This window comes from Trichomycterus rosablanca, chromosome 14 (genome assembly GCF_030014385.1).
Source record: "Trichomycterus rosablanca isolate fTriRos1 chromosome 14, fTriRos1.hap1, whole genome shotgun sequence".
NCBI lineage: Eukaryota > Metazoa > Chordata > Actinopteri > Siluriformes > Trichomycteridae > Trichomycterus > Trichomycterus rosablanca.
Window position 1 is genome coordinate 21,765,649 of NC_086001.1, and position 22,269 is coordinate 21,787,917.

The following is a 22,269-nucleotide window of genomic DNA, read 5'->3' on the forward strand; positions in this document are numbered from 1 at the left end:
CTTTGATTCTGGATCAGAGTCAGAACTGGAGTTTGATTCTTTGCGTGATGAACTAGCAAAATGGGCAATTCAACACCACATCACGCACAGTGCAATAAATGCAGCTAGATGTCCTTGGCAAGTATCACTCAATCTTGCCAAAAGATGCCAGGACACTCTTGAGTACAGCAAGACCAAATGATCTTGCAATTCAGGATAAAGCCGGTGGTCATTACTACTACTTTGGTGTGCTCCAATCAATTACACACATTCTGCAAAAAAACAAGGGTTTAGTGACCAATACAAAACACCTGAAACTTCAAGTCAATATTGATGGGCTACCACTTTTCAAAAGCTCACCAACACAGCTGTGGCCCATCCTTGGCACTGTTATTAACTTGCCACATCATGAGCCATGCGTCACAGAACCCTGACCTAAAAAAAAACCCTGACCTTTACTTAAAAAAAAAAAAACCTGGGATAAATTCGACTGTTGGACGCGAGGCATTTTTGTCACATCCGAACGTGCACAAATTCCCACATATACACTAAAGAATCTTAATAGTTGTAGCCAAGAGGAGCTTAATGATCCAGTGACACTGACACACTGATATGCAGCCCCGGTTCTGGCTGTGTTGCTTAGGCGGGCAGTGAGAAAATCCAGGGGGAGCAATGCCCACCCCAGTTGCTTTAGTTTCGCCCTAAGCTGAACTCAAATCTAGAGCAGAAAAATACGCGCTCTACCCACTGCGCTACTCAAACAGCGGAGTAATAAACAGGTTGTTATGCTGATAAACCTGCGCACACATGGCGTCACCAAGATTAAAAGTGAACACTACTTAAAATACTAAACACTTTCTAATTCCCACAGTAGCAGCAGTTTCCTTCTGTTTCATACACATCACCCTGTCTCAGTCTAATCTGCAGCATTTCTCTCCTACTGTTAAAAATACGGAACAAAACGCGTCCTGTAACAGTTAAATTGCAACTACGACTGCAATGGTACAAGTACAAGTAAGTTTAATGTAGATTTTTATTTATTGTTTTTTTTTTTACTCAGTAACGAAAGTTATTTAAAATGTAGCGAATTACAAATCTTAATACAAAACATACTAAAGTAAAAGTAAAATTACAGGTTGTAAAATCTACTTTAAAATGTACAAGTACACAAAAAACTACTCAATTACAGTAACACGACTAAATGTAATTTGTAACTTTCCACCTCTGTATAAGCCAAACTATAAAAATGTGTGAAAAACAAGTATAAGTAACATCTGTGCCAACATATAATAATAATAATAATAATAAAACATTTTATTTATAGGCGCCTTTCAAAACACTCAAGGACCCCTAACAATACAAAACATCAGTACATAATTAATGACACAGATTAAGGGTAGGCGAGGTTAAAGAAATACGTTTTAATATGTTTTGAAACTAGGGATTGAATCAATGGTGCGAAAGTCAGGAGGGAGAGAGTTCCAGAGATGTGGGGCAGAGTAGCTAAAAGCTCTAGCTCCCATATGAGGTAGACCAAAAAGTTACAATAATCAATTCGAGATGTGACCAGGGCATGAACAAGAGCATCAGCACTTCTAGGAGAAAGGAATGGACGTAGACGATTTATGTTACTTAAATGGAAATAAGCAGATCGTGTGATATTGTTAATATGTGCATGAAATGAAAGATTGTGAGTGGAAGGAGAGACGACAAGTTCTTCATCATCACTGAGAATTTGTTAGATTTAGAGAGAGGAGATTTTCTACCTATAAGAAGAATTTCAGTTTTATCAGCATTTAATGTGAGAAAATTGTAAGAGAACCATGTTCTTAATTCTATTAGCCAATCAGAGAGAGATGAAGGAGGAAGAGTAGCCGTGAGCACAGTGGACAGGTATAGCTCGGTGTCGTCCGCATAACAATAAAATTGAATGTTGTGTTTCCTAAAGATACGTCCAATAGGAAGCAGGTAAATTATAAATAGTAGAGGCCCCAGGACAGAGCCCTGAGGGACACCACTAGTAACAGGAGTTACTGTGAACATACTGTACACGTCTAGAAATGTATGAAGAAAACCAACCAAGCACAGTATCACTAAGAGGTAGCCGATCCAATACCCTTTATTTTCAATTCATTTCCACTATTAACTGATAGCATTCACTTACATCAGGCTCTAAACCACCTGGTTCTACCCACCATTCACTCCACTATAGATAATCACATTATTTCCCAGTAATAGTTTAACCTAAAGATTTATACTTTTATTATTACTATTTACTTATTGTTTACTGCGTAATTAATTACCTATTAATTACACAGTATAATTTATTCATTGTTAACCATTTCTCCCCAACACTGTGAGCATCATTTCTGTAAAATGTGAATACGCTGGTGTTTTTTGAGATTACTCTGAATATTAAAACTCTTTCCACACTGTGAGCAGTGATATGGTTTCTCTCCAGTGTGAATGCGCTGGTGTATTTTGAGATGACTCTGTCTATTAAAACTCTTTCCACACTGTGAGCACTGATACGGTTTCTCTCCAGTGTGAATGCGCTGGTGTATTTTGAGAGCACTCTGTCCATAAAAACTCTTTCCACACTGTGAGCACTGATATGGTTTCTCTCCAGTGTGAATGCGCTGGTGTTTTTTGAGATTACTCTGTCCATTAAAACTCTTTCCACACTGTGAGCACTGATACGGTTTCTCTCCAGTGTGAATGCGCTGGTGTATTTTGAGAGCACTCTGTTGATTAAAACTCTTTCCACACTGTGAGCACTGATACGGTTTCTCTTCAGTGTGAATGCGCTGGTGTTTTTTGAGATTACTCTGTACATTAAAACTCTTTCCACACTGTGAGCACTGATACGGTTTCTCCCCAGTGTGAATGCGCTGGTGTATTTTGAGATCACTCTGTCCATTAAAACTCTTTCCACACTGTGAGCACTGATATGGTTTCTCTCCAGTGTGAATGTTCTGGTGTCTTTTCAGATCACTCTGTCCATTAAAACTCTTTCCACACTGTGAGCACTGATACGGTTTCTCTCCAGTGTGAATGCGCTTGTGTGTTTTGAGAGCACTCTGTCTATTAAAACTCTTTCCACACTGTGAGCACTGATATAATTTCTCTCCAGTGTGAATGTGCTGGTGTCTTTTCAGATCACTCTGTCCATTAAAACTCTTTTCACACTGTGAGCACTGATACGGTTTCTCTCCAGTGTGAATGCGCTGGTGTATTTTGAGATGGCTCTGTCCATTAAAACTCTTTCCACACTGTGAGCACTGATATGGTTTCTCTATAGTGTGAATGTTCTGGTGTCTTTTCAGATCACTCTGTCCATTAAAACTCTTTCCACACTGTGAGCACTGATACGGTTTCTCTCCAGTGTGAATGCGCTTGTGTGTTTTGAGATCACTCTGTCTATTAAAACTCTTTCCACATTGTGAGCACTGATACGGTTTCTCTCCAGTGTGAATGCGCTGGTGTATTTTGAGATCACTCTGTCTATTAAAACTCTTTCCACACTGTGAGCACTGATATAGTTTCTCTCCAGTGTGAATGTGCTGGTGTCTTTTCAGATCACTCTGTCCATTAAAACTCTTTTCACACTGTGAGCACTGATATGGTTTCTCTCCAGTGTGAATGCGCTGGTGTATTTTAAGATGGCTCTGTCCCATAAAACTCTTTCCACACTGTGAGCACTGATACGGTTTCTCTCCAGTGTGAATGCGCTGGTGTTTTTTGAGATTACTCTGTGTAATAAAGCTCTTTCCACACTGTGAGCACAGATATGGTTTCTCTCCTGTGTGAATGCGCTGGTGTATTTTGAGATGACTCAGGAACTTAAAGCTCTTCCCACACTCTGAGCAGACGTTTCCTTCTTCCTGTGTGGGACTGAGAGAGGTGTTAATGCTGACAGTACCAGAGGACGTTTGCTGATTACTGGAGCTTCTGGTGGGCGTCAGATCCTCATCTTCAGTCTTAATCTTGACCAGAGTCTTATATTTATCATGGTTGCAGCTCTTGATGTGATTGTGGAGCTGATTTTGGGTTGTAGAGGAACGTGGACACGAGGAGCAGCAGAAATCCTTGTTCAGTTCTGAAGCAGAAAATAATCAAATACATTTATAACATTATAAATAATAAATACATTTATAACATTATAAATAATAAATACATTTATAACATTGTAAATAATTAAATACATTTATAACATTATAAATAATAAATACATTTATAACATTATAAATAATCATATACATTTATAACATTATAAATATTCAAATACATTTATAACATTATAAATTATCAAATATATTTATAACATTATAAATAATAATATACATTTATAACGTTATAAATAATAAATAGATTTATAACATTATAAATAATCAAATACATTTATAACATTATAAATAATCAAACACATTTATAACATTATAAATTATCAAATACATTCATAACTATAAATAATTAAACACAATTATAACATTATAAATAATCAAATACATTTATAACATGAATAATCAAATACATTTATAATATGAATAATCAAATACATTTATAACATTATAAATAATCAAATACATTTATAACATTATAAATAATCAAATACATTTATAACATTATAAATAATCAAATACATTTATAACATTATAAATAATCAAATACATTTATAACAATTTAAATAATCAAATACATTTATAACATTATAAATAATCAAATACATTTATAACATTATAAATAATTAAATACATTTATAACATTATAAATAATCAAATACATTTATAACATTATAAATAATCAAATACATTTATAACATTATAAATAATCAAATACATTTATAACATAATAATCAAAAACATTTATAACATTATAAATAATCAAATACATTTATAACATTAAAAATAATCAAATACATTTATAACATTAAAAATAATCAAATACATTTATAACATTAAAAATAATCAAATACATTTATAACATTATAAATAATCAAATACATTTATAACATTATAATAAAAAACATTTATAACATTATAAATAATCAAATACATTCAAAACATTATAAATAATCAAATACATTTATAATATTATAAATAATCAAATACATTTATAACATTATAAATAATCAAATACATTTATAACATTATACATAATAAATACATTTATAACATTATACATAATAAATACATTTATAACATTATAAATAATAAAATACATTTATAACATTATAAATAATAAAATACATTTATAACATTATAAATAATCAAATACATTTATAACATTATAATCAAAAACATTTATAACATTATAAATAATAAATACATTTATAACATTATAAATAATAAATATATTTATAACATTATAAATAATCAAATACATTTATAAGATTATAAATAATAAATACATTTATACCATTATAAATAATCAAATACATTTATAACATTAAAAATAATCAAATACATTTATAACATTATAAATAATAAAAAACATTTATAACATTATAAATAATAAATACATTTATAACATAAATAATCATATACATTTATAACAATATAAATAATCAAATACATTTATAACATTATAAATAATCATATACATTTATAACAATATAAATAATCAAAAACATTTATAACATTATAAATAAAAAATACATTTATAACATAAATAATCATATACATTTATAACAATATAAATAATCAAATACATTCATAACATTATAAATAATCATATACATTTATAACAATATAAATAATCAAAAACATTTATAACATTATAAATAATCAAATACATTTATAACATTATAAATAATCAAATACATTTATAACATTATAAATAATCAAAAACATTTATAACATTATAAATAATAAATACATTTATAACATAAATAATCATATACATTTATAACAATATAAATAATCAAATACATTTATAACATTATAAATAATCAAATACATTTAAAACATTATAAATAATAAATACATTTATAACATTATAAATAATCAAATACATTTATAACATTATAAATAATCAAATACATTGATAACATTATAAATAATCAAATACATTTATAACATTATAAATAATCAAATACATTTATAACATTATAAATAATCAAATACATTTATAACATAATAATCAAAAACATTTATAACATTATAAATAATCAAATACATTTATAACATTATAAATAATCAAATACATTTATAACATTATAAATAATCAAATACATTGATAACATTATAAATAATCAAATACATTTATAACATTATAAATAATCAAATACATTTATAACATTATAAATAATCAAATACATTTAAAACATAATAATCAAAAACATTTATAACATTATAAATAATCAAATACATTTATAACATTAAAAATAATCAAATACATTTATAACATTAAAAATAATCAAATACATTTATAACATTAAAAATAATCAAATACATTTATAACATTATAAATAATCAAGTACATTTATAACATTATAAATAATCAAATACATTTATAACATTATAAATAATCAAATACATTTATAACATTATAAATAATCAAATACATTTATAACATTATAAATAATCAAATACATTTATAACATTATACATAATAAATACATTTATAACATTATACATAATAAATACATTTATAACATTATAAATAATAAAATACATTTATAACATTATAATCAAAAACATTTATAACATTATAAATAATCAAATACATTCAAAACATTATAAATAATCAAATACATTTATAACATTATAAATAATCAAATACATTTATAACATTATAAATAATCAAATACATTTATAACATTATAAATAATCAAATACATTTATAACATTATAAATAATCAAATACATTTATAACATTATAAATAATCAAATACATTTATAACATTATAAATAATCAAATACATTTATAACATTATAAATAATCAAATACATTTATAACATTATACATAATAAATACATTTATAACATTATAAATAATCAAATACATTTATAACATTATAAATAATCAAATACATTTATAACATTATAAATAATCAAATACATTTATAACATTATAAATAATCAAATACATTTATAACATTATACATAATAAATACATTTATAACATTATACATAATAAATACATTTATAACATTATAAATAATAAAATACATTTATAACATTATAAATAATAAAATACATTTATAACATTATAAATAATCAAATACATTTATAACATTATAAATAATCAAATACATTTATAACATTATAAATAATCAAATACATTTATAACATTATAAATAATCAAATACATTTATAACATTATAAATAATCAAATACATTTATAACATTATAAATAATCAAATACATTTATAACATTATAAATAATCAAATACATTTATAACATTATAAATAATCAAATACATTTATAACATTATAAATAATCAAATACATTTATAACATTATACATAATAAATACATTTATAACATTATACATAATAAATACATTTATAACATTATAAATAATAAAATACATTTATAACATTATAAATAATAAAATACATTTATAACATTATAAATAATCAAATACATTTATAACATTATAATCAAAAACATTTATAACATTATAAATAATAAATACATTTATAACATTATAAATAATAAATATATTTATAACATTATAAATAATCAAATACATTTATAAGATTATAAATAATAAATACATTTATACCATTATAAATAATCAAATACATTCATAACATTAAAAATAATCAAATACATTTATAACATTATAAATAATAAAAAACATGTATAACATTATAAATAATAAATACATTTATAACATAAATAATCATATACATTTATAACAATATAAATAATCAAAGACATTTATAACATTATAAATAATCATATACATTTATAACAATATAAATAATCAAAAACATTTATAACATTATAAATAATAAATACATTTATAACATAAATAATCATATACATTTATAACAATATAAATAATCAAATACATTCATAACATTATAAATAATCATATACATTTATAGCAATATAAATAATCAAAAACATTTATAACATTATAAATAATCAAATACTTCACTTCTACACAGGACAGTACGGTACAGTAGAGGTTCTAATCCCATTATCCACATTCTCTTATTATTTCTACTATACTAACCAAACTGTACTGTACTAACATGGCAAATTGCTCCACATTTACTTACAGAAGTAACTTCCATCTTATTCCTGCTCCTTTTTTATTAGTTTCTCTTGGAATCCTTCATTTTGTAGATCTATGGGGGTGACGTGTCCCTCTATATAACATATAGGAACATCTGAAGTTAGCAGTGAGTACAGAAGATGATTAAGTGAAGCCAATTTACCAGCAAAAACTTCTTGCAAAGTCCCATTGTTAAGAAAAAGACGTGTCCTGAATGGGTTCAAATTTACCAAGGAACACATTGACTGGCCCAAAGAAAAATAACTCAACATTTTGTGGACTGGTGAAAGCAAAATTTTTCTTTTTGGGTCTAGTGGCCGTAGACAGTATGTCAGAAGACCCCCGAGCACTGAATTCAAGCCAATATGCACTGAAGACAGTAAAGCATGGTGGTACAAAATGATGATATGGGGATGTTTCTCATACCATGGTGTTACGCCTATTTATGGCATACGAGGGATCATGGATCAGTTTAAATATAACAGAATACTTGAGGAGATCATGTTGCCCTATGTCAAAGAAGAAATGTCCTTAAAATGGGTGTTTTAACATGACAATGACCCAAAACATCTTGGTTACAGACAAACAAGATTGAAATAATAGAGTGGCCAGCCCAATCCCCTGACTTCAATCCCATAGGGAACTTGTGTTCTGACATCTGAAACGCGTTTTTTTGAGGCAAAACCCAAAATTGCAGAAGAACTGTGGAATGTCTGATCATCCTGGACTGGAATACCTGTTCAGAGGTGCCAGAAATTGGTTGACTCCATGTAACACAGATCTCGGAAACTATTGTTCTGCCACTAAATATTAGTTCAGTAATTTAAAGTAAAGTGAAACCTCAAAAAAAATTTCAGTTTATAGATAATTTTTTTGAGTTTTTAAAGAAAAATGCTTTTTTTTTTTTTGAACAGCCTAATATTCTTCTTTTTTTTTTTTTTACCTTTTGTAAAGGATGAACACAAACTGGCTAAATTTTGTTAATGTTTTGATTTAGAATTGAAAGTGTAGTATTTTCAGTGCATTTGCATTTATGAAAATAAAAGTTAAATTGATTATAATTATAAAGATTATAATGAATTTGTGCTTTATTCACTTTTTTAAAATCACTGCTATTTTTTTAACACTACTGTATTTCATGAAAAGCTGTACCAGCAAATTATTATCAAAGCATGTACAATGTATTTTAATTATTTTTATTGTATAAATATACTCAGATAACCCAGAATAATATAATTTAGTATTAATCTAATATATACACTGGTCAGCCATAACATTAAAACCACCTCCTTGTGTCTACACTATCTATTTTATCAGCTCCACTTGCTTATAGAAGCACGGTGGCTAAGTGGGTAGCACTGTCGCGTCACAGCAAGAAGGTCTTGGGTTTGATCCCCAGGTGGGGCGGTCCAGGTCCTTTCTGTGTGGAGTTTGCATGTTCTCCCTGTGTCTGCGTGGGTTTCCTCCGTATGCTCCGGTGGACTCCCACAGTCCAAAGACTTGCAAGTGATGTGAATTGGAGATACAAAATTGTCCATGATTGTGTTGGATATAACCTTGTGAACAGATAAATCTAGTGTAATGAGTAACTACCGTTCCTGTCATGAATATAAAGTGTTAAACATGATGTTAAAATCCTAATAAACAAACCATATAGAAGCACTTTGTAGTTCTACAATTACTGTCTGTAGTCCATCTGTTTCTCTGCGTACCTTGTTAGCCCCCTTTTACCCTGTTCTTCAATGGTCAGGACCCCCACAGAACCACCACAGAGCAGGTATTATTTAGGTGGTGGATCATTCTTAGCACTGCAGTGACACTGACATGGTGGTAGTGTGTTAGTGTGTGTTGTGCTAGTAGAAGTGGATCGGACTGACCCAGTGACTTTTACTTCATTAAAGCTAATGTCCAAGGCAGTTGTTGCAAAGTTTTATTATTTATTTTTTGTAATATTTACATTATAATTTCCTGTTGTACGAGCGGGACGGGTAAGTGCAGCATCTCTCCTATAAAATATTTCTTTAAATGAAAAGACATGTGAAACAGTTGCAGGATGATGAATAAAAAGTAGATGTGTGTGTATTATTTAAAACAAAACTGAATGATAATTGGTTACCTTCAAATAATTGTGCAGCATGTTTTCCTGATTTACATTCAGTGTTAACAAGTAAAGAAGGACCCACCGTGACCCTGACCAGGTGCTATAAAAAAAAACAACCTTACGCTGTTGTTCTCTCTCTCTCTCTCTCTCTCTCTCTCTCTCTCTCTCTCTCTCCTTTAGTTCAGCAGAAATGAAACTGATCTGATCCTGGTCTGTTTGAGTGCGGATCTGTTCCGTGTCTGTGTTTGTAGTTTTGTTGATAATTGAAGTTGATGAACGCAGGTGAGTTTTTACATTTCCACACTTCTGTATATTACTGTGTATTGTTACTTTATGTAGTTCAAATTGTTAATTTAATTTAAACACACTTGTTTTGAACATGATGCTCACAAACTAAACCAGAAAGTCTGAGCTGCTGTAAATAACTTGCTGTGTTTTTACTGGTGTTTCTGTTTACGTGTAGAAAAATGGAGTCCAGAATTTCAGTAACTCAGGACGAGTTCAGTTGTTCAGTCTGTCTGGAAACACTGAAGGATCCAGTAACTACATACTGTGGGCACAGTTTCTGTATGGTGTGTATTAATAACTGCTGGGATCAGGAGGATGATAAGGGAACGTACAGCTGTCCACAGTGTAGACAAACCTTCACTCCAAGACCTGAAGTGAGTAAAAACATTATTCTGGCAAACGTTGTAGAAAACCTGAAGCAGAGAGAATCCCAAGTTCCACTTCCTGCTGGACCTGAATATGTGGATTGTGATCACTGTACAGAGAGAAAATGCAAAGCTATTAAATCCTGTCTGGTGTGTTTGGCCTCTTTTTGTGAAACTCACCTTCAGCCTCACTATCGAATTCCTTCTTATAAGAATCACAAGCTGGTTAAAGCCTCCAGACGTCTCCAGGATCAGATCTGCTTTCAGCATAATAAACTTCTGGAGGTTTACTGTCGTACTGATCAGCAGTGTATCTGCCTGATGTGTATCATGGATGATCATAAAGGACATGATACAATATCAGCTGCAGCAGAAAGAACTGAGAAACAGGTAAAAATATTACACAGCTCTGTTTAACAAGTAACAACTCATTAGCATTTACACTGATGTTGTTTATGTGGTGCTCGTACACAATACTATTAGGGTTCCTGCGGCGGCTGGTGATCTTACCTCCAGTTCCCGTCATCGCAGGAATTACAGAACGCCTCAAACAAATGCCTCATATAGGAAGCCTGCTAATTAGGGCTGACAACCTGCAGCTGCGCCTCGCCTATTTAAGCAGGCATCGCACAGACGCAGGTTGTCGCACCTTTTGTTTGTTTTGCTGGTCGCTACGCCAGCTAGCACCTTTGTAGGGAAAGCCGGTGAACCTGGGCGCCATAAGGGCGGTCAGGCTCGTAGGATGTAAGGCCGAGGTTGCTAGGGACCTTTTGGTTTTCTCCTCTCTGTTTCAGGGAAAGTTGGTGTGACTTCGCACAGCAACGCTAAAAGGGTAAAGCCATTGCCCTGGAACCCCACATCTCCGGTTCGAATCACGCCGTGCCTAACGTGCTCTCCTTTTTTTTTTTCCTACAGATCGACTTCTCCCAGAGACCGCAATCCGTGTCTGGTGACTGCTCTGATCTGGGTTCCCAAACCGCACCGCAGCGTATTGCGGTTTCGTTTTGTTTCCGGACAATCCCACTGGAGTATTGACACTACCGCGCTTCTATAGCGCGAGGTCCTCGCTTTAACGTGCCTTCTCTTTTTCTTTTGTTTTACAGATCGGCCTCCCCCAGCGACCGTGTCTCGTGTCTGGTTTTTGGACCGATCTGATTTTTCAGAACCGCTCGGCGACGAATTTTTGGTTTCGTTTTTCCCGGATTTTATCAATCCGGCGCATAACCTATACCGCACTTTATAAGCACGTAGTGTCGTGTGTTCTTGAGTATTGAATTGGCACAGTGGAGAGCGCAACCGCCTCACACTCCAGCGACCGGAGTTCGTAGCTCCACTCGACTGAGTTTTTGTGTTTTATTTTCCCCTTTTTCTCAATAGCCTGCGACGTTAGCGGCGTCAATCGGGGTTCACCCAATTTGTTTTTTGTTCTTGTTTTTGCTCAGTTTGTGTCTATTATTATTCATTTAATAAAATTATCATTTGGTTCTCTGCATTCTGGGTCCACCTCCTCTCTCCTCATAACAAATACAAGTAAATTCTGAATTGTTTTTCTGTGTAGAAGCAGCTGCTGGAGATCCAGAGAAAATTCCAGGAGAAAATCCAGAACAGAGAAAAGGAACTTTGTGAGCTGATAAACGCTGTGGAGTCTCACAAGGTAAATTTTATAAACAAAAAGCTCTCAGGATCAGTCCGACTCTGCTCCATTAAACCAATCTCCATTAATAATGTGATATTTTATATTTCGGTAACTTTGGAAGTGATGGAGCATTTTTGTTCATGAATTAAAAAAATCTTTAAATTCTGCCTGGTTATTTGGTGATTGATGCTGTACAGCAATTCTGAGGTTGTGCTAATAATTATAAGGGTGATGAGCTCAGATTAGGACTTGAGATGACTGAGCCACCTAAAAAGATTATTGATTGTTGCTTTGGCTCAAAATGCTTAAACATTAATGACTGTATAAGATTTCTGGTAAAGACTTGAGAAGATCACTACATTGAATTTCCCAGTCCTGGCCAGGTTGCTGTTTCCTGATATTTAAAAGAATTTATGTAACAGTATGCTACCAACAGCACATTTTACAGTATATATGGTGTTTTTCGGGTTTATTAGATGAAATCCACACATATCATTTTCAATTAAGGACATACAGAAGCAGGTCTGTTGTATTGAAAATCTGAAATGCTGACAAATGCAGTAAAAACTAAAGTGATGATGAACACTGAAGAAGTGCTGGAGTTTAAGGTGGAAGACTGGAACTCTTTCTTATATTTGGGAAGTAGAGTATCAAATACTGCAGAATGTGCTGGTAAAGTCAAGAATGGCCACCAAGCTATGAGTGATGAAAGTCTTAGTCTGACCAGTAGGTACATATGAATGTGAAGGATGGACACTGAAGAAAGAGGAAGAAAAACACATTCAGGATTTTGAGAATGAGTGCATCAGAAACCTGCTGAAAATCTCATGGGGGAAGATGACAACCATTGAGAAAGTTTACAAGATGGCCAGAACAGAAAAAGAGCCACTGAACAACATTGTCCTGCAAAGTACCCACATCACAACAATGACCATAACAGTGTCACTGTTTTATTATTGTCAGTCTCTTGTAATGGTCTAAACTTGAGCTCTAAGGTGTTAATACACCTGGGCTTCTCTACGATTAGACCCTTAACTTGTTTCAAATGTCTTCTGACTTCATTTTTATTTCTAAATATCTGAGTGAGAAATGTATCCTCTTTCTGAATCTTCTAACAGTGTTCTGCACAGACAGCAGTGAAGAACATTGAGAGGATCTGTACTGAACTAATCAACTCAATTAACAGAAGATGCTCTGAGCTAAAAGATCTGATCAGAGATCGGGAGACAGCAGAAGTATGTCAAGCTGAAAAAGCCCTGAAGCAGGTGGAGCAGCAGATTGTAGAGCTGAAGAGGAAAGATGCTGAACTGGAACAGCTTTCACACACAGAGGATCCCGTCCATTTCCTCCAGGTAACAGAACTAAAAATTACTGTGGTAGAGAGGTGGGTGATTTTATTATTATATGTGTGCTTACACAGATGACAGCAACATAAATTTGGAGGATGTGAAAAATTACCATAAATAAAATCTTAAACATTTTATATAATTATATTATTGCTGCACCAGTCAGAGTAATAAAATATGTTCAGAATGTGACAAAACTTGACGACAGTAGCATCAAAAAGATAAGAAATAATGAGAACTTACTGATTGATATCAGATAATGAGAGATTAGACTGAACATTGATGGCGGTCTCAGATGGACAGGTGGAGAAATAACAGGGCTGAGTTTTTTGGTGGAGAGCCACACTATTTAATCTCTAACTGAAAGAAAATCTGATTGGTTGCCAGCCAAAGGGGAAAGAGGCCGCTGGTATCTGAGAATGTATTGGAATGGTATCAATCCAGTGGTTGAATAAATGAACCTGAGAAGGAAGTGAACGCAGTTCTATTAAAAGTGTCTACAGTTGAGTCTTTATAATCTGTTGATCTTCTGGTGAAGTGTTTTGACTTGGCTGTCGATGAGGGATTAAATTGTAGGTGCTGCTGTGCATTTGTTATAATGATTCCAAAACTAAATTAAATAAATTGAAGGCCAACAAATTTAGACCTCTAAAACCACACAGATGTGCAAGCCATCCTGACTTTTCTCAATTGAAAATAAATCGAAATAGCAGCAACTCTTTTAAAGTCTTATTTAAAGGAACGACTTTGACCTTGTTTAACACAATGCATACATAGTCCACAATATTTTTATCTGAAAATTCAGACTTACGGGAACCTGAACAATTGTTTTAGGGTCTGGTTTTAAAAAAACAAGGACAAACAGAAAACACGTGATGCAGACAATAAAATATTATATTGAATATTTAGGTAATGGTGGCCTCTAGTGGACAGGTAGTGAAATAACAGGGCTGGTGTTGCTGAATGAAGAATGTTGTGTTTAAACTGTAGGATTATTTAATAACGCATTTTTAGAGTCGTTGTTCAAAAAAACTGGTCTGTACCTGAATGCTTCTTTTATACCCAAACACAGCTGGTTTATCTGTTTAAGATGTTTTTGGAACATTTTACAATCTTCACAGTAGTGTAAAATTGTCCTTGTTTGTGTTTAGGATTAAATGTAAATAACTTCTCTGCTGAGATAAATAGGTGTAGTTTGACTTCACCCATCATGCTTTGTGGCTCCATCTACTTTATTTGCACACGTTCCATAGATAATGAGCTAGTACTTCACACAAGAAGGTGTGAATGGTTGTCTGATGATTGACCAATGCAGAGTTTTGAACTGGTCTTGGGTCTTTGTCCTCAGCTCTATTTAAGGACTAAACTCTAGACTTGTAGCTGAGTCACTTGGTAAGAAGGATCTTCTGCACGTTCTTCATTAGAAACGACCTGCAGGAGACACCAGCTTTGTTAAAGTGACTGCCAGGATTCTAACAGGAAGGTAAAGGCTTTTCTTGTTTGTTTCTTTTACATTTATGTTGCATTTGTTGTTCTTTATATTTTATTATGTTATTTAATATTATCAGGTTAATATATTCAGACTGTTTAAAATAGCTTCATGCTCATAATTGTGGTGATTTATGAAGCCTTTTTTACTCCCAGCACACCAAAGATTTACACTTGTGAGCTAATTATTAGTCCTGTCATGAACTGGATTAGATTTGCTTGGTGCAGGACTGATGTTGAGAAAGTCAGATCTCTTATATCTTTATTTATATCAAGTTATTTATAGTTATTTACTTATTAATATCTGCAGTATTTATAAGTATTTTATCCTGATGTTCTTTCAATTCAGATTCTCACTTAGACGTAAATTTAATGTTTTTATTACTAGGTGAAGAGTTTAATATTATTGTGGTATTAATGTAGTAAAAGTAATTCTAATTAATTGATTTCTTACTTTGTTTCTGTTGTTTTTCAAGGAAACAGTTTCTACAGTTTTATCAAAGCATAAACATGAAGAACTTTCATCACTGCTCAGAGTGTGGGAAGAGTTTTACTACGCAGAGTAATCTCAAACAACACCAGCGCATTCATACAGGAGAGAAGCCATATCACTGCTTAGAGTGTGGGAAGAGTTTTACTATGCAGAGTCATCTCCAACAACACCAGCGTGTTCACACAGGAGAGAAACCGTATCACTGCTCAGAGTGTGGGAAGAGTTTTACTCAAAGTAGTGCCCTTAAAGTACACCAGCGCATTCACACAGGAGAGAAGCCGTATCACTGCTCAGAGTGTGGAAAGAGTTTTGCTGAACATGGTAACCTTCAAAAACACCAGCGTATTCACACAGGAGAGAAACCGTATCACTGCTCAGAGTGTGGAAAGAGTTTTACTCAAAGTATTGACCTTAAAGTACACCAGCGTATTCACACAGGAGAGAAACCGTATCACTGCTCAGAGTGTGGAAACAGTTTTGCTAAACATGGTACCCTTCAAAAACACCAGCGTATTCACACAGGAGAGAAACCATATTACTGCTCAGTGTGTGGAAAAATTTTTGCTCATGAAAATAATCTCAAACAGCACCAGCGTATTCACATACAAAAACTACATCACTGTTAAGTGTATGGGAAGAGTTTTTATTGCATATTATGTTCTCCAACAACACCAGCGCATTCACACAGAAGAGAGATCGTATCACAGTTCACTGTCTAAAAATAACTTTAGTGAAAGGAATATCCTACACCACACCAGCGCATTCACATAAGAGGATGACCCATGCTGCTGCTTATAGTGCGGATTAAGTTTTACTGGAAGCAGCATTTTTAATAGACACCAGTACGGTCACACAGAAGTTACGTTTTTGTGACTGAGGTCGTCTTGAAAAACACCAGCGCATTCAGAGGAGAAAATAAAATGATACTCCACTACTGCATGTACAGAAAAAGCTATGTGTACTTTCTTTTTCTACTAATATCCACTAGAGCTGTTCTACTTCAATTATCAAATGTACATGATGGTATGAATATGATTATTAATCATCAAATGTAATGTGGTGTAATGTACCAACCTCAGATCTGAATCTGTTTTTATTCATTATTCAAGTTTAATCTACTTTAATAAACACAGAACAACTTTTACTTTCCATAAATGAATAACCTCTTACATTAACACTTCTAGGTCTACACTCCAAAATTCTAGTCTTTAGATGATTTCCACTTAGCAAATGATGAACCGTCCTCAACCAGAATGTACATGAGAAGGTGTGAATGGAGGGCTGTGGACTGAACAGTGTTGCATTGTTCTATCATCATGAGTCTTTGTTCTTTGTGTTTATCTATAGACCAAATTAGTGGTAGCTAAACTCCTTTGTTAAAAGAAATACTCATATTTACGTTTAATTATCCCACCATCTTCTAGTACATAAAACCCAGTTCATCTAAATCCTAGTGAAAAGCTTGAACCCAGATGATTTGTTGTGGTGTTTTTGTACTAAATGCAGGTGAAAGAGGATCAGCAGCAGCAGCTGAGCGGTGTGTGTGGTTCTCTTGTGTGTTTTGTCTCTGTTTCAGGATCTTTTATTTGAAAAGCTGCGTGTAGAACAGAGAAAGTAAAAGACGACACACAGCGGAGTGAAAGGCTGAACGACGGACGTCTATAAAAAGCAGCTTGTATACAGCATCACTCGCTTACGGCCACACCACCCTGAGAACACCCGATCTCGGAAGCTAAGCAGGGTCGGGTCTGGTTAGTACTTGGATGGGAGACCACCTGGGAATACCAGGTGCTGGAAGCTTTTATCCACACATACCCACCTTCACTCCAAACCTCCTGTTACACACTGACCCAGCGGCTTTTTCTTCATCAAAGCTACACAAGGAGACAAAGATCAGCTCATACTTTCACTCTTACTACAGTAAAACACATTCAACTGACTTTTTAAGTGCAGTTTACCATGTTGCACAGACATCGTCGCCATCTAGTGGTGCTAGAAATAAATTACAGATGGTTGCTTGGGTACAGATTTGTGACTTTATTATTATTTCATTCGTATAATATAAAACATTAGAGTTTATGGCTCTTCTGTCCCAAGTGTTTTTGTAAACCTGCAATGGTGACTTTTTGGTATGCAGGAAAGAAAAGGCAGAATGCAATGCAATGAATTGTGGAGTTTAACCATTGTGCTGAGCTGTTACAAAAACCCAACTGTGAGGTTCTTTTTTACCATGGGTCAACCATGCAACTTTAAACCTGTAATAAAAGATGAACATTTTAAATGTGTCTTTATTTGCTTTAACTAAGCTAAAGTTTTTAACATGGATAAAAATGACTGGACAGGGCTGGACACGCCTCACTATTGAAGTGGAAGGTAAACCCACACTCCTGCAAGAATGGAAAACATTCATATAAATGAACAAAATACAGACCTCAAATAACATTGTAGTTTACATTGAACTTACATTGTAGAAAAGAAAAACAAGCCAGTAGCAGCAATGTGCACATTAAACCATTTACAGAAGGGTCATTAAGTTTGGCAAATTGAAATAATGGCATGTTTGGAGTTGAACAGCAGCAGCTGGAGTTAAACAGCAGACTGTCAGTCCTAGACGTTCTTCCAAGCAGTTCCTCTAATGTCATGTTTAGTTCTCCAACATGCTTCTCTAACTCTGTTCTTTATTTCTCAGACCTTTTACAATCTGATCATCTGAGTTTGATTCCTGTGTATTACAGTGTTTACAGAGTCCAGATACAATTTATCTCCAGTTTGAATGCGCTGGTGTAATTTGAGATGACAATGTTGATTTAAACTCACACTGATCCACACTGAGATCACTGATACGGTTTCTCTCCAGTGTGAATGCGTTGGTGTATTTTACAGTCACTTTGTATATTAAAGCTTTTCTCACACAGAGCACTGATACGGTTTCTCTCCAGTGTAAATGCGCAGGTGTATTAACTCTATTCTGCCACCTTTATACGCCCTGCATAAACTGGCAGATAGATAACTCCTCCACCAATCACCACGCTGTAGAAGATGTTTAGTTAAACTCTGTTTAATGGCAAACTGGAAGTAGTTTAAAACTACAAGAAGTAAAAACAACACGTTTATAAACTTCAGCACATCAAGACATGAATATCATATGATATTAAAGTTTAAAGTCCATATGCATATTATTCCAAGTTATGCATTTCAATACTAACAAGCCAACATGTGCGAATTCATTTAACTTAACGCATCATGAGCTAACCTGATTCAAGCATGTAATACAAAATCAACTAATACTCTTAATAAACATCAATTAAAACATCTATTAACAAATAAACATACCCACAATGCATCCAAAGGCATGAAATGAACTTCACGAGGCTCCACTACATTCTCGTGCACGAATCGCTTCACTTAGCGACAATGAATCATCATCAGTTACCAAACGACTCTTAAACAAATAGTAAACATTTACCACATGAACTGTATTAACAGCACAAACTCTGTTGATTAAAATCTAGTACCGACTCTGTCAGTATCTGATTCCAGATGCAGATGTTTTTCTCCAGTGTGAATGCGCTGGTGTTTTTTGAGATGACTGTGTGTATTAAAACTCTTTCCACACTGTGAGCACTGATATGGTTTCTATCCAGTGTGAATGCGCTGGTGTACTTTGAGATTACTGTGTTGATTAAAACTCTTTCCACACTGTGAGCACAGATATGGTTTCTCTCCACTGTGAATGTGCTGGTGATTTTTTAGATTAATCTGTGTAATAAAACTCTTCCCACAATGTGAGCACTGATACGGTTTCTCTCCAGTGTGAATGTGCTGGTGATTTTTTAGATTAATCTGTGTAATAAAACTCTTCCCACAATGTGAGCACTGATACGGTTTCTCTCCAGTGTGAATGTGCTGGTGTTTTTTGAGAGAGTCCTGTCTGTTAAAACTCTTCTCACACTTTGAGCACTGATATGGTTTCTCTCCAGTGTGAATGCGCTGGTGTTTTTTGAGATGACTCTGTTGATTAAAACTTTTTCCACACTGTGAACAATGATACGGTTTCTCTCCTCTATGAATGCGCTGGTGTGTTTTGAGATTACTCTGTGTATTCAAACTCTTTCCACACTGTGAGCACTGATACGGTTTTTCTCCAGTGTGAATGCGCTGGTGTTTTTTGAGATGACTCTGTCGATTAAAACTTTTTCCACACTGTGAACAATGATACGGTTTCTCTCCTCTGTGAATGCGCTGGTGTGTTTTGAGATTACTCTGTGTATTAAAACTCGTCCCACACTGTGAGCACTGATACGGTTTTTCTCCAGTGTGAATGCGCTGGTGTTTTTTGAGATGACTCTGTCGATTAAAACTTTTTCCACACTGTGAACACTGATACGGTTTCTCTCCTGTGTGAATGCGCTGGTGTGTTTTGAGAGCACTCTGTTGATTGAAACTCTTGCCACACTGTGAGCACTGATACGGTTTCTCTCCAGTGTGAATGCGCTGGTGTATTTTGAGATGACTCAGGCACCTGAAGCTCTTCCCACACTGTGAGCAGACGTTTCCTTCTTCCTGTGTGGGACTGGGAGAGGTGTTAATGCTGACAGTACCAGAGGACGTTTGCTGATTACTGGAGCTTCTGGTGGGCGTCAGATCCTCATGTTCAGTCTTAATCTTCACCAGAGTCTCATATTTAACATGGTTGCAGCTCTTGATGTGATTGTGGAGCTGATTTTGGGTTGTAGAGGAACGTGGACACGAGGAGCAGCAGAAATCCTTGTTCAGTTCTGAAGCAGAAAATAATCAAATACATTTATAACATTATAAATAATCAAATACATTTATAACATTATAAATAATAAATAATCAAATACATTTATAACATTATAAATAATCAAATACATTTATAACATTATAAATAATAAATAATCAAATACATTTATAACGTTATAAATAATCAAACACATTTATAACATTATAAATAATCAAATACATTTATAACATTATAAATAATCAAATACATTTATAACATTATAAATAATCAGATACATTTATAACATTATAAATAATCAAATACATTAATAACATTATAAATAATCAAATACATTAATAACATTATAAATAATCAAATACATTTATAACATTATAAATAATCAGATACATTTATAACATTATAAATAATCAAATACATTTATAACATTATAAATAATCAAATACATTTATAACATTAAAAATAATCATATACATTTATAACATTATAAATAATCAAATACATTTATAACATTATAAATAATCAAATACATTTATAACATTATAAATAATAAATACTGTTAGTAATTGTTAAACTGAGATCTGATGCTAAAGTCCTGTAACGTGATTCATCCTGCATTCATCATTTCCTGCTCACACTGATCTGCATGAGCACAATACAAGCTTTCACTGTATGATGCTTCATCCCAGGTTCCTCTGATTCTATTCAATTCAAATCTTATTTTACTCAAGATAAAAAATATCTTACTGAGTTCATCTTTATCTTCAGGTTCTTCCTTCTTCACAGGCTTCATCTGGAAACCTCCACACTGTTGGTCCTCTTGGGTGAGGTGTTCCTCAGAGGTGACGTGTTCCACAGGGATTAAAGATCCTTCACCTGAAATTCATCAATATGTGAAGAAGAAACTCAACAACTGGAGGAAACTGAAGGTTGTGGGTTTAGTTACCACAAATAAATACTATTTAGATTTAATCCAGACTGGAGGTATCAGCACTTCTACACAGGACAGTACGGTACAGTACAGGTTCTAATCCCACTATCCACATTCTCTTATTAGTTCTACTATACTAACCACACTGTACTGTACTAACATGGCAAATTGCTCCACATTTACTTACAGAAGTAACTTCCATCTTCTTCCTCCTCCTTTTTTATTAGTTTCTCTTGGAATCCTTCATTTTGTAGATCTATGGGGGTGACGTGTCCCTCTTCTGCTGACTGCATTATTAAAAGATCTGACAGGCAGACAGACAGATAGACAAATGTACTTTATTCCCTATTAAAGAGAAATCCAGGAATACTCTTTCAGACTGTTTTAACTGTTTATTTTTAATGCTGTGAGGCTGTAAACAGAGTGAAAATGTTGAAACTATTGTGGGACTGAGCAGCATCAGACAGAAAAGACTTCTAATAGAACTTTTGGGTTGGTTTCACAGACAGGGATTAAGCCTAGTCCTAGACTACACAGCATTTTGAATGGAGATTCTCTATTTAAAGCTAAATGTAGTCCTGGACTATAAACCTTAATCCCTGTCTGGGAAACAACCCTTTGAGTTTGGTGGAAGTGGTTTTGTGGCCC

General features: G+C 33.2%; 2 pseudogenes; one reads left to right on the top strand and one right to left on the bottom strand.

Moving 5' to 3' along the window:
• LOC134326200 (zinc finger protein 850-like) overlaps positions 1–22,269 on the bottom strand; it is a 191,679-nt pseudogene that overhangs the window by 141,563 nt on the left and 27,847 nt on the right.
• Positions 17,620–17,728, top strand: LOC134327222 (5S ribosomal RNA; annotated as a pseudogene).